The 11706-nt window shown below is 51.1% G+C and overlaps 1 long non-coding RNA gene across 1 annotated transcript; it reads right to left on the bottom strand.

The window, feature by feature from the left end:
* Window positions 1–4115: 4115 nt before the first annotated feature.
* On the bottom strand, window positions 4116–10749 carry LOC140459009 (uncharacterized). Its single transcript, XR_011953818.1, has 3 exons — window positions 10717–10749; window positions 10585–10628; window positions 4116–6611 (listed from the first exon to the last, which is right to left on the bottom strand). It is a non-coding gene; the product is annotated as an uncharacterized lncRNA (long non-coding RNA).
* Window positions 10750–11706: the final 957 nt, after the last annotated feature.

Below are 11706 nucleotides of genomic sequence, written 5' to 3'. Positions count from 1 at the left end.
ACAGGAGATCAATAGTTGAGCTGTCCCGGAAGGACTGTAACATATCGGAGATTTTCACCTCGAGGACCGACTACACCAGAGAGTCAGAGAGATGGACAGCTCGGAAACAGACGCTTCAGCCCAAATCATCCACACCGACCCAGATATCCCAACCCAATCTAGTCCCATTTGCCAACAGCCGGCCCATATCTCTCCAAACCCCTTCCTATTCATGTCCCCATCCAGATGCCTTTTAAATGCTGTCATTGTACCAGCCTCCACCACATCCTCTGGCAGCTCATTCCATACACGCACCACCCTCTGGGTGAAAACGTTACCTCTCAGGGGGCTTTTAAACATTTCACCCTCAACCCTTAAACCTATGCTCTCTAGTTCTGGACTCCCCCAAGCCCAAGGTAATTGTCCCATAGTGCCCAGGGATGTGCAGGTTAGGGTAGATTGGCCATGGGAAATTGTCCCATAGTGCCCAGGGATGTGCAGGTTAGGGTGGATTGGCCATGGGAAATTGTTCCATAGTGTCCAGGGATGTGCGGGTTAGAGTGGATTGGCCATGGGAAATTGCCGAATAGTGCCCAGGGATGTGCAGGTTAGGGTGGATTTGCCATGGGAAATTGTCCCATAGTGCCCAGGGATGTGCAGGTTAGGGTGGATTGGCCATGGGAAATTGTCCCATAGTGCCCAGGGATGTGCAGGTTCGGGTGGATTTGCCATGGGAAATTGTCCCATAGTGCCCAGGGATGTGCAGGTTAGGGTGGATTGGCCATGGGAAATTGTCCCATAGTGTCCAGGGATGTGCAGGTTAGGGTGGATTGGGCATGGGAAATTGTCCCATAGAGCCCAGGGATGTGCAGGTTAGGGTGGATTGGGCATGGGAAATTGTCCCATAGTGTCCAGGGATGTGCAGGTTAGGGTGGATTGGGCATGGGAAATTGTCCCATAGAGCCCAGGGACGTGCAGGTTAGGGTGGATTGGCCATGGGAAATTGTCCCATAGTGCCCAGGGATGTGCAGGTTAGGGTGGATTGGCCATGGGAAATTGCCGAATAGTGCCCAGGGATGTGCAGGTTAGGGTGGATTTGCCATGGGAAATTGTCCCATAGTGCCCAGGGATGTGCAGGTTAGGGTGGATTGGCCATGGGAAATTGTCCCATAGTGCCCAGGGATGTGCAGGTTAGGGTGGATTGGCCATGGGAAATTGTCCCATAGTGTCCAGGGATGTGCAGGTTAGGGTGGATTGGGCATGGGAAATTGTCCCATAGAGCCCAGGGATGTGCAGGTTAGGGTGGATTGGGCATGGGAAATTGTCCCATAGTGTCCAGGGATGTGCAGGTTAGGGTGGATTGGGCATGGGAAATTGTCCCATAGAGCCCAGGGACGTGCAGGTTAGGGTGGATTGGCCATGGGAAATTGTCCCATAGTGCCCAGGGATGTGCAGGTTAGGGTGGATTGGCCATGGGAAATTGCCGAATAGTGCCCAGGGATGTGCAGGTTAGGGTGGATTTGCCATGGGAAATTGTCCCATAGTGCCCAGGGATGTGCAGGTTAGGGTGGATTGGCCATGGGAAATTGTCCCATAGTGCCCAGGGATGTGCAGGTTCGGGTGGATTGGCCATGGGAAATTGTCCCATAGTGTCCAGGGATGTGCAGGTTCGGGTGGATTTGCCATGGGAAATTGTCCCATAGTGTCCAGGGATGTGCAGGTTAGGGTGGATTTGCCATGGGAAATTGCCCGATAGTGTCGCATTTTGAGTGCGAGCAGCAGCGGAGGTAAGACGAACCCGGAAGACTGCAGCTAAAGTAAGGCAGTTTTAAAAAAAATTACTTACTTGGTAACGGACAGCGGTGTTTTCCCTTTCACAGAAGGAGCGGGAGCAGTGGGGGAAGTGACGGGAACCAGAGGGGCAGCCGGGAAGGAAAGCAGTGACCATATATATCAGCAAGGTGGGAAAATTGTCCCATATCATATTTCTGGACACTATGGGACAATTTTCTATGGCAAATCCACCCTAACCTGCTCATCCCTGGGCACTATGGGACAATTTTCAATGGCCAATCCACCCTAACCTGCACATTCCTGGACACTATGGGACAATTTCCCATGGCCAATCCACCCTAACGTGCACATCCCTGGGCACTATGGGACAATTTCCCATGGCCAATCCACCCTAACCTGCACATCCCTGGGCACTATGGGACAATTTCCCATGGCAAATCCACCCTAACCTGCTCATCCCTGGGCACTATGGGACAATTTCTCATGGCCAATCCACCCTAACCTGCACATTCCTGGACACTATGGGACAATTTCCCATGGCCAATCCACCCTAACCTGCACATCCCTGGGCACTATGGGACAATTTCTCATGGCCAATCCACCCTAACCTACACATCCCTGGGCACTATGGGACAATTTCCCATGGCCAATCCACCCTAACCTGCACATCCCTGGGCACTATGGGACAATTTCTCATGGCCAATCCACCCTAACCTACACATCCCTGGGCACTATGGGACAATTTCCCATGGCCAATCCACCCTAACCTGCACATCCCTGGGCACTATGGGACAATTCCCCATGGCCAATCCACTCTAACCTGCACATCCCTGGGCACTATGGGACAATTTCTCATGGCCAATCCACCCTAACCTGCACATCCCTGGGCACTATGGGACAATTTCCCATGGCCAATCCACCCTAACCTGCACATCCCTGGACACTATGGGACAATTTCCCATGGCCAATCCACCCTAAGCTGCACATCCCTAGACACTATGGGACAATTTCCCATGGCCAATCCACCCTAACCTGCACATCCCTAGGCACTATGGGACAATTTCCCATGGCCAATCCACCCTAACCTGCACATCCCTGGGCACTCTGGGACAATTTCCCATGGCCAATCCACCCTAACCTGCACATCCCTAGGCACTCTGGGACAATTTCCCATGGCCAATCCACCCTAACCTGCACATCCCTGGGCACTCTGGGACAATTTCCCATGGCCAATCCACCATAACCTGCACATCCCTGGGCACTCTGGGACAATTTCCCATGGCCAATCCACCCTAACCTGCACATCCCTAGGCACTCTGGGACAATTTCCCATGGCCAATCCACCCTAACCTGCACATCCCTGGGCACTCTGGGACAATTTCCCATGGCCAATTCACCTAACCTTCACATCTTTGGACTGTGGGAGGAAACCGGAGCACCCGGAGCAAACCCACGCAGACACGGGGAGAACGTGCAAACTCCACACCGACAGCTGCCCGAGGGTGGAATCGAACCCGGTTCCCTGGCGCTGGGAGGCAGCAGTGCTAACCACTGAGCCACCTGTTTTGTACATGTTGGCCGCGTGGTGAACGGGTTTCTCGTTGATTGAGGGGTTGCATGTTTCTTCTTGTCTTATTAATGCTGCAGTTCACCTGTTAACATTTAGTAAACATTTTGTGTCTCAGGACACCCTCCATTGGTACGAACTGCCCACAGTCACTGACATCCTGTAAGCCCTCCCCTCCAAAATCCCTCAGGCCAAGCAGTGACCCCCATGGTAACATTGCAGCAAGGACATTGAGGCAAAGTTGGGGATAGTAATCATGGGTTGGGAGGCTGGATGTTCGAATTTGGTGCTTGTAAAATATTGCTGTTTGTAAATTGTTGGGGGATTGGAATAATTGCATGGTCCCTTTAAAAGATTGTGTGCTTTCGCTGCACTTAGAGATTTACAATGTATGTCTGTGAAAAGCAGTGCAGCAACAATTTGCAAGCACACAGAGAGATCCCGAACTGAAACATTTATATTGAAAGGCCGTAGCGTTAGCAGACCAAGCTGCATTTTTACCAAGAAACAGTCTTTTGAATTTAGCCCTTAGATACCAAAAACCTGTCAAAGTTAAATCTGACAGTTTTGATAACCTGGGACCAATCTGATTGTAAAACTATTGATATCTCATCAAAGGTAGAAGAGAAGGGGGCAGTTGGAAAATTAGCAGAGCTAACTATCATCTGCTAGAGATAACAGCTCTCTGATCTTTGAGGAAGTGTTCTCTATTTACCATAGTAACAGCAACAGAGAAGGAGTTCCTGGCAGAAGAATCATGTGAAGGAGGTACAGAACATTCCGGAAGATGTAACCAGGCTGTAACTTCAAACAAATTCTATTTGTTTTTGTATAAGTGGGACTTCTATTTATTGGAACAGCATACCATCAGAATCTTGCTGTATTCGGGAACAGTTGGCAGTTAGAAGGGATTTATTTGCTTTGTTACTAGTTTAGTTAATTTGTTCACTGTTAGAGTTAGATAAATAAATGGTGACTGCTTGATTTTTAAGTGAGCATCAGGGATTTATTTTATTGGACCACGAGAAGTTGCTGAAAAGCAGGTTACACCAACGTTTACAGATTATAGGGTGAGGTGTTCCACTTTGGGTGTTTTTGGTTGAATCTCTCACGGAGGGGAGGGGTGGTCAGGTTCTGCTTTATTACAACATTGTGCAGTCAGAACCACACAGCCAGCTCACGGACTAGACCAGGCAACAACTCCCAGCTATTTGCACACTGTCATAACACTCACTCAGTCCAAACCCTCAAACCTCACAGCTCATGCCTGCACTTGGGAGATAGACTTGGAACATACAAAGAGGTGATAGTTGATGCGATAATCCTTCTCTCTCCCACCCTGGTTACAGTCTCCTTTTCCACCAGGCAAAAGTTTGAGAACGCGTGCCAACAGATTCAAGAGCAGCTTCTTCCCCGCTGTTATCAGACTCACGAAGTGACCTCCCCTGCATTAGAGTTGATCTCTCTCTCTGTTGCTGTGCCACTAGACTCTGCATTCTAGTTACCCTGATGTACTGATGGAAGGGATGATTTGTCAGGTTAACACGCAAAACAATACTTTTCACTGTAACTCAGTACACCGGACAACTATAAATCAAATCAAATCTTGCTTTGATCCACAACGCTTAATAACTGGTTAAAAATCTGACTCTTTCTCATAGCATTGGACACATTGAATGTCCCAGCCTCAAGAGACCTCTGTGGTAAAAAGGCCCACCGATTCACTCCCCTCAGAGGGTCGGTATTCCTCCTCACCTCTGTCTTTAACGTGTGCCCCCTTATTCCAAGATTGAGCTGTCTGGTCCGATATTGTCTCACTAGGGGGAGCAAAGATTTCCATAAGAATATCAAAAGGAAGGAGAGTTGCCTCAATACATGAAACGTCTTCTTTCGGGAGAATTAGATGACTGGAGATTCTGAGTATTTTATAGAGTCACATCGTCCCACAGCACAGAGACAGGTCCTTCGGCCCACACTGGTCCAAACTGGCCAAAATGTCCGTCCATGTTAACTCCATTTCCCTGCATTTGGCCCATATCCTTCTAACCCTTTCCTATCCATGTATTTGTCCAAATGCCTGTAAAATGTTGTTGATGTACCAGCCTCAACCCCTTCCTCTGACAGCTCATTCCATATGCGTACCACCCTCTGTGTAAAAAAGTTGTCCCTCAGGTTCCCTTTTATTCTTTCTCCTCTGACCTTAAACTGATGTCCTCTAGTCCTCGATTCCCCAACCCTGGGGAAAAGACTGAGAGCGTTCACCCTGTCCAGGCCCCTCATGGTCTTATACACCTCTATAAGGTCCCCCCCTCAGTCTCCAAAAGTCTAAAGTTAAAATGTCCTCTCCAGCCTCACCCTTTAACTCCCGGCAACGCCCTTGTAAATTTTCTTCTGCACTCGCTCCAGTTTAATACCATCCTTCCTGTCGCAAGGTGACCAAACCTGAACCCAATACGCCAAGTGCAGCCTCACCAACGTCCTGTACAACTGCAACATCATTTCCCAACTCCTGTACTGAGGAGAGATATTTCCTCAGAATGTTATTGAAAGACACTGGGCTGGTGGGTGACTGGTGTTCCTGAGCTGGACGAACAAGGGATAAAGTATTAATTGGCGAGATTCACAGGTGTCACGATGCGTTGAAGATTTAGATGTGGAAAATGGGGCATTGAGATGGGGTTGACACGAACAAATAAGTCAAGAAACAAACACAGCAGTTACTGGCAGATCCGAATAGGTCTGGGAACATCCGTCCAGAGAGAAGGAGAGTTAACCAATTCCCAATCATCATTCGTAGACTGAAATCTCCTCGGATAATACAGTTGTCCATCCTGAGCCCTTGTTGTACTGAGGTACAGACTTCCCGGTGGGCAGCTGAGCTTCTGCACTCTCTCCCGTTTCAACGAGTGCGGATATGTCAGAGGCTTTTGAAGAGGGAGACAATGGGAAATTGGGAGTCTCTCTGACTGGAGAGGAGGGGGGTGTGGGGGACGGGTATCCCAGTATCACACCACCACTGAGGACGGGCCATGGGGAGAGGACAGGGTGAAGGGTCTCGGACAGGGTGAGGCACACCAGCGACGCGGGCACCAGGATGTTGATTGACCCGTGGCATGGATTTGGCCGAGAGATTGTTGCATTAGGATGGCAGAGCTGGAGAGGGTTTTCAGATCCAGGTGGGATGGTGCCTCTGGAAAGGGAGGGCCAGGGTTGGACACTCGATGGGAGGAACGCTCACTGCTCCCGGAGACTAGTCTCAGTCGCAGCTTATCTAGGGGAGAGATAAGGGGCCAGGTGAGTTTATAATCCTCAGCCAATCCACCCCCTCCCAATCTCTGTAACCCCCTCCAGCCCCTACACCCCCTCCCTATCTCTGTAACACCCTCCAGCACGGACACCCCCTCCCTATCTCTGTAACCCCCTCCAGCCCCTACACCCCCTCCCTATCTCTGTAACCCCCTCCAGCCCCTACACCCCCTCCCTATCTCTGTAACTCCCCTCCAACCCCTACACCCCCTCCCTATCTCTATAGCTCCCCTCCAACCCCTACTCCCCCTCCCTATCTCTGTAACCCCCTCCAGCCCCTACACCCCCTCCCTATCTCTGTAACCCCCCCTACAACCCCTACACCCCCTCCCTATCTCTGTAACTCCCCTCCAACCCCTACACTCCCTCCCTATCTCTGTAACCCCCTCCAGCCCCTACACCCCCTCCCTATCTCTGTAACTCCCCTCCAACCCCTACACTCCCTCCCTATCTCTGTAACCCCTTCCAGCCCCTACACCCCCTCCCTATCTCTGTAACTCCCCTCCAACCCCTACACCCCCTCCTTATCTCTCTAACCCCCTCCAGCCCCCTACACTCCCTCCCTATCTCTGTAACTCCCTCCAGCCCCCTACACCCCCCTCCCTATCTCTGTAACCCCCTCCGGCCCCCTACACCCCCTCCCTATCTCTGTAACCCCCTCCAGACCCTACACCCCCTCCCTATCTCTGTAACCCCCTCCAACCCCTACACCCCCTCCCTATCTCTGTGACCCCGTCCAACACCAACACCCCTCCCTATCTCTGTAACCCCCTCCAGCCCCTACACCCCCTCCCTATCTCTGTAACCCAAAGCCCTCCCCATGACCCGAAGTCTGATGTTCCCAAGTTTAGTGAGGTCAGAGAATCCGATAGGATCGAGTCAGGTCCTTCGGCCCTAACTGGTCCGTGCTGAACAAATGTACATCCGTGCTAATCCCTATTTCCCTGCACTTGGCCCATATCCTTCTAACCCTTCCCTATCCATGTATTTGTCCAAATACCTGTTAAATATTATCAATGTACCCCCCGCCCCAACCACTTCCACCAACAGCTCATTCCATATGCGTACTACCCTCTGTGTAAAAACGTTGTCCCTCACGTTCCCTTTAATTCTTTGCCCTTTAACCTTTAACTGATGCCCACTAGTCCTCGATTCCCCAACCCTGGGGAAAAGACTGAGAGCGTTCACCCTGTCCATGCCCCTCATGATCTTATACACCTCTATAAGGTCACCCCCTCAGTCTCCTACTCTCTAAGGAAAACACTCCGAGCTTGTCCGACCTCTCTCCCTACAACTCAGACCATTAAGTCCCGGCAACATCCTTGTAAATTTCCTTCTGCACTCTTTTCCAGTTTAATACCATCCTTCCTGTCGCATGGTGAGCAAACCTGAACCCAATACTCCAAGTGTAGCCTCACCAACGTCCTGTATAACATCAAGATACTGAGTCTGCACATCCCTGGGCACTATGGGACAATTTCCCATGGCCAATCCACCCTAACCTGCACATCCCTGGACACTATGGGACAATTTCCCATGGCCAATCCACCCTAACCTGCACATCCCTGGACACTATGGGACAATTTCCCATGGCCAATCCACCCTAACCTGCACATCCCTGGACACTATGGGACAATTTCCCATGGCCAATCCACCCTAACCTGCACATCCCTGGACACTATGGGACAATTTCCCATGGCCAATCCACCCTAACCTGCACATCCCTGGGCACTATGGGACAATTTCCCATGTCCAATCCACCCTAACCTGCACATCCCTGGACACTATGGGACAATTTCCCATGGCCAATCCACCCTAACCTGCACATCCCTGGGCACTATGGGACAATTTCCCATGGCCAATCCACCCTAACCTGCACATCCCTGGGCACTATGGGACAATTTCCCATGGCCAATCCACCCTAACCTGCACATCCCTGGGCACTATGGGACAATTTCCCATGGCCAATCTACCCTAACCTACACATCCCTGGACACTATGGGACAATTTCCCATGGCCAATCCACCATAACCTGCACATCCCTGGGCACTATGGGACAATTTCCCATGGCCAATCCACCCTAACCTGCACATCCCTGGGCACTATGGGACAATTTCCCATGGCCAATCCACCATAACATGCACATCCCTGGGCACTATGTGACAATTTCTCATGGCCAATCCACCCTAACCTGCACATCCCTGGGCACTATGGGACAATTTCCCATGACCAATCCACCCTAACCTGCACATCCCTGGGCACTATGGGACAATTTCTCATGGCCAATCCACCCTAACCTGCACATCCCTGGGCACGATGGGACAATTTCCCATGGCCAATCCACCCTAACCTGCACATCCCTGGGCACTATGGGACAATTTCCCATGGCCATTCCACCCGAACCTACACATCCCTGGGCACTATGGGACAATTTAGCATGGCCAATCCACCCTAACCTGCACATCCCTGGGCACTATGGGACAATTACCCATGGCCAATCCACCCTAACCTGCACATCCCTGGGCACTATGGGACAATTTAGCATGGCCAATCCACCCTAACCTGCACATCCCTGGGCACTATGGGACAATTACTCATGGCCAATCCACCCTACCCTGCACATCCCTGGGCACTATGGGACAATTTCCTATGGCCAATCCACCCTACCCTGCACATCCCTGGGCACTATGGGACAATTTCCCATGGCCAATCCACCCTACCCTGCACATCCCTGGGCACTATGGGACAATTTCCTATGGCCAATCCACCCTAACCTGCACACCCCTGGGCACTATGGGACAATTTCCCATGGCCAATCCACACTAACCTGCACATCCCTGGGCACTATGGGACAATTACCCATGGCCAATCCACCCTAACCTGCACATCCCTGGACACTATGGGACAATTTCCCATGGCCAATCCACCCTAACCTGCACACCCCTGGGCACTATGGGACAATTTCCCATGGCCAATCCACCCTAACCTGCCCATCCCTGGGCACTATGGGACAATTTCCCATGGCCAATCCACCCTAACCTGCACATTCCTGGACACTATGGGACAATTTCCCATGGCCAATCCACCCTAACCTGCCCACCCCTGGGCACTATGGGACAATTTCCCATGGCCAATCCACCCTAACCTGCATATCCCTGGGCACTATGGGACAATTTCCTATGGCCAATCCACCCTAACCTGCACATCCCTGGACACTATGGGACAATTTCCCATGGCCAATCCACCCTAACCTGCACATCCCTGGACACTATGGGACAATTTCCCATGGCCAATCCACCCTAACCTGCATATCCCTGGGCACTATGGGACAATTTCCTATGGCCAATCCACCCTAACCTGCACATCCCTGGACACTATGGGACAATTTCCCATGGCCAATCCACCCTAACCCGCACATCCCTGGGCACTATGGGACAATTTAGCATGGCCAATCCACCCTAACCTGCACATCCCTGGACACTATGGGACAATTTCCCATGGCCAATCCACCCTAACCTGCACACCCCTGGGCACTATGGGACAATTTAGCATGGCCAATCCACCCTAACCCGCACATCCCTGGGCACTATGGGACAATTTAGCATGGCCAATCCACCCTAACCTGCACATCCCTGGGCACTATGGGACAATTTCCCATGGCCAATCCATGCTCCTCTTCACATCTTTGGAGTGTGGGAGGAAACCTACCTGCAGTCATGCAGAGAATGCGCAAACTGCACCCACTCCGTGTCCCGAGCGTGGGATTGAAACCTGGTCTTTTGTGACCGCTGGGCCACCCTGCTGTGTGTTTGGATCCAGGGCTTAGCGTGGCAGTAACAGTGCAGAACTGCGCATACAGAGTCTACCTGGTTATATCCAATCGAGTTACGTAGTGTCCGAGGAAAGAGTGATCTGTGTAGATCAGGAATAAATCGTACCTCTGCAGCTGACTGTACAGTGATCGATCATTCATGTTCAGTATCTTGAAGAGAGATGGTCAGACAGTTATAAAAGCTGAAATCTCTGGTTAATGTGAGAACAACAGATGTGTGTTTGAGCAGTACACTCACCATGTAAATCGAGCTCACCGCTGGGTCACCCTGGAACACAAATTCAACAAGGTCAACTGAGCAGGCTGCACCCAGGTGCTAAACAAATGTAGAGTAAGGCACCTTGTCACACACGCAAGATTCTTAAGGGGGTACATGACAGGGGAGATGTGGGGAGGATGTCTCCCATTGTGTGGGAGATTCTCACACCAGAGGGACATCATCATCGAATAGGGGGGCCACCCGTTGAATACAGGGATGGGGAGGACCGTCATCTCTCTCTGCCGATGGGGAGTGAATCGTTGGAATTCTTTCCCGCAGAAGGGGCTGGCTCAGTCCGGATGTCCATGGCTGAGTCAGATCGCTCAGGGGAACTTGGGGAGAAAAGGCAGGATAGTGGAGTTGAGGGCAATCAGAGCCACCATGATCCCACTGTGAGCTGGAGGCTGCTCGAGAAGACTATGAGATGTAGAAGCAGAAATGAGGCCATTCTGTCCATTCAGGATCGCGTGCAATTCTGGTCTCCCTCCCATCGGAAGGATGTTGCGAAACTTGCAAAATTTCAGAAACGATGACTTGGATGTTGCCAGGGTTGGAGGGTCTGAGCTACAGGGAGAGGCTGAACAGGCTGGGGCTGTTTTCCCTGGAGCGTCGGAGGCTGAGGGAAGACCTTATAGAGGTTTATAAAATCATGAGGGGTATGGATAGGGTAAATAGACAAGGTCTTTTCCCTGGAGTGGGGGAGTCCAGAACTAGAGGGACATAGTTTGTCATTCATGGCTGATTAGTTTCTCAACCCCAATGTCCTTCCTTCTGCCCTTTGACCCCCTTAACAATCAAGAACTTATCTATCTCTGTGTTAAATATGCTCAGTGACCTGGCCCCACAGCCTTCTGTGGGAGTGAATCATGGCTGAAGATGTTTCTCCTTATCTCGGTTCTTAAAGGGCTTCCTTCTAATCTGAGGCTGTGCCCTTGGATCCTAGTCTCTCCAAACAATGGAAACATCTTC

The sequence above is a fragment of the Chiloscyllium punctatum genome, chromosome 34, assembly GCF_047496795.1.
Source record: "Chiloscyllium punctatum isolate Juve2018m chromosome 34, sChiPun1.3, whole genome shotgun sequence".
Lineage (NCBI taxonomy): Eukaryota > Metazoa > Chordata > Chondrichthyes > Orectolobiformes > Hemiscylliidae > Chiloscyllium > Chiloscyllium punctatum.
Note: the sequence above shows the minus strand (reverse complement) of the source record. Positions and strands in the feature narration are given on the sequence as shown.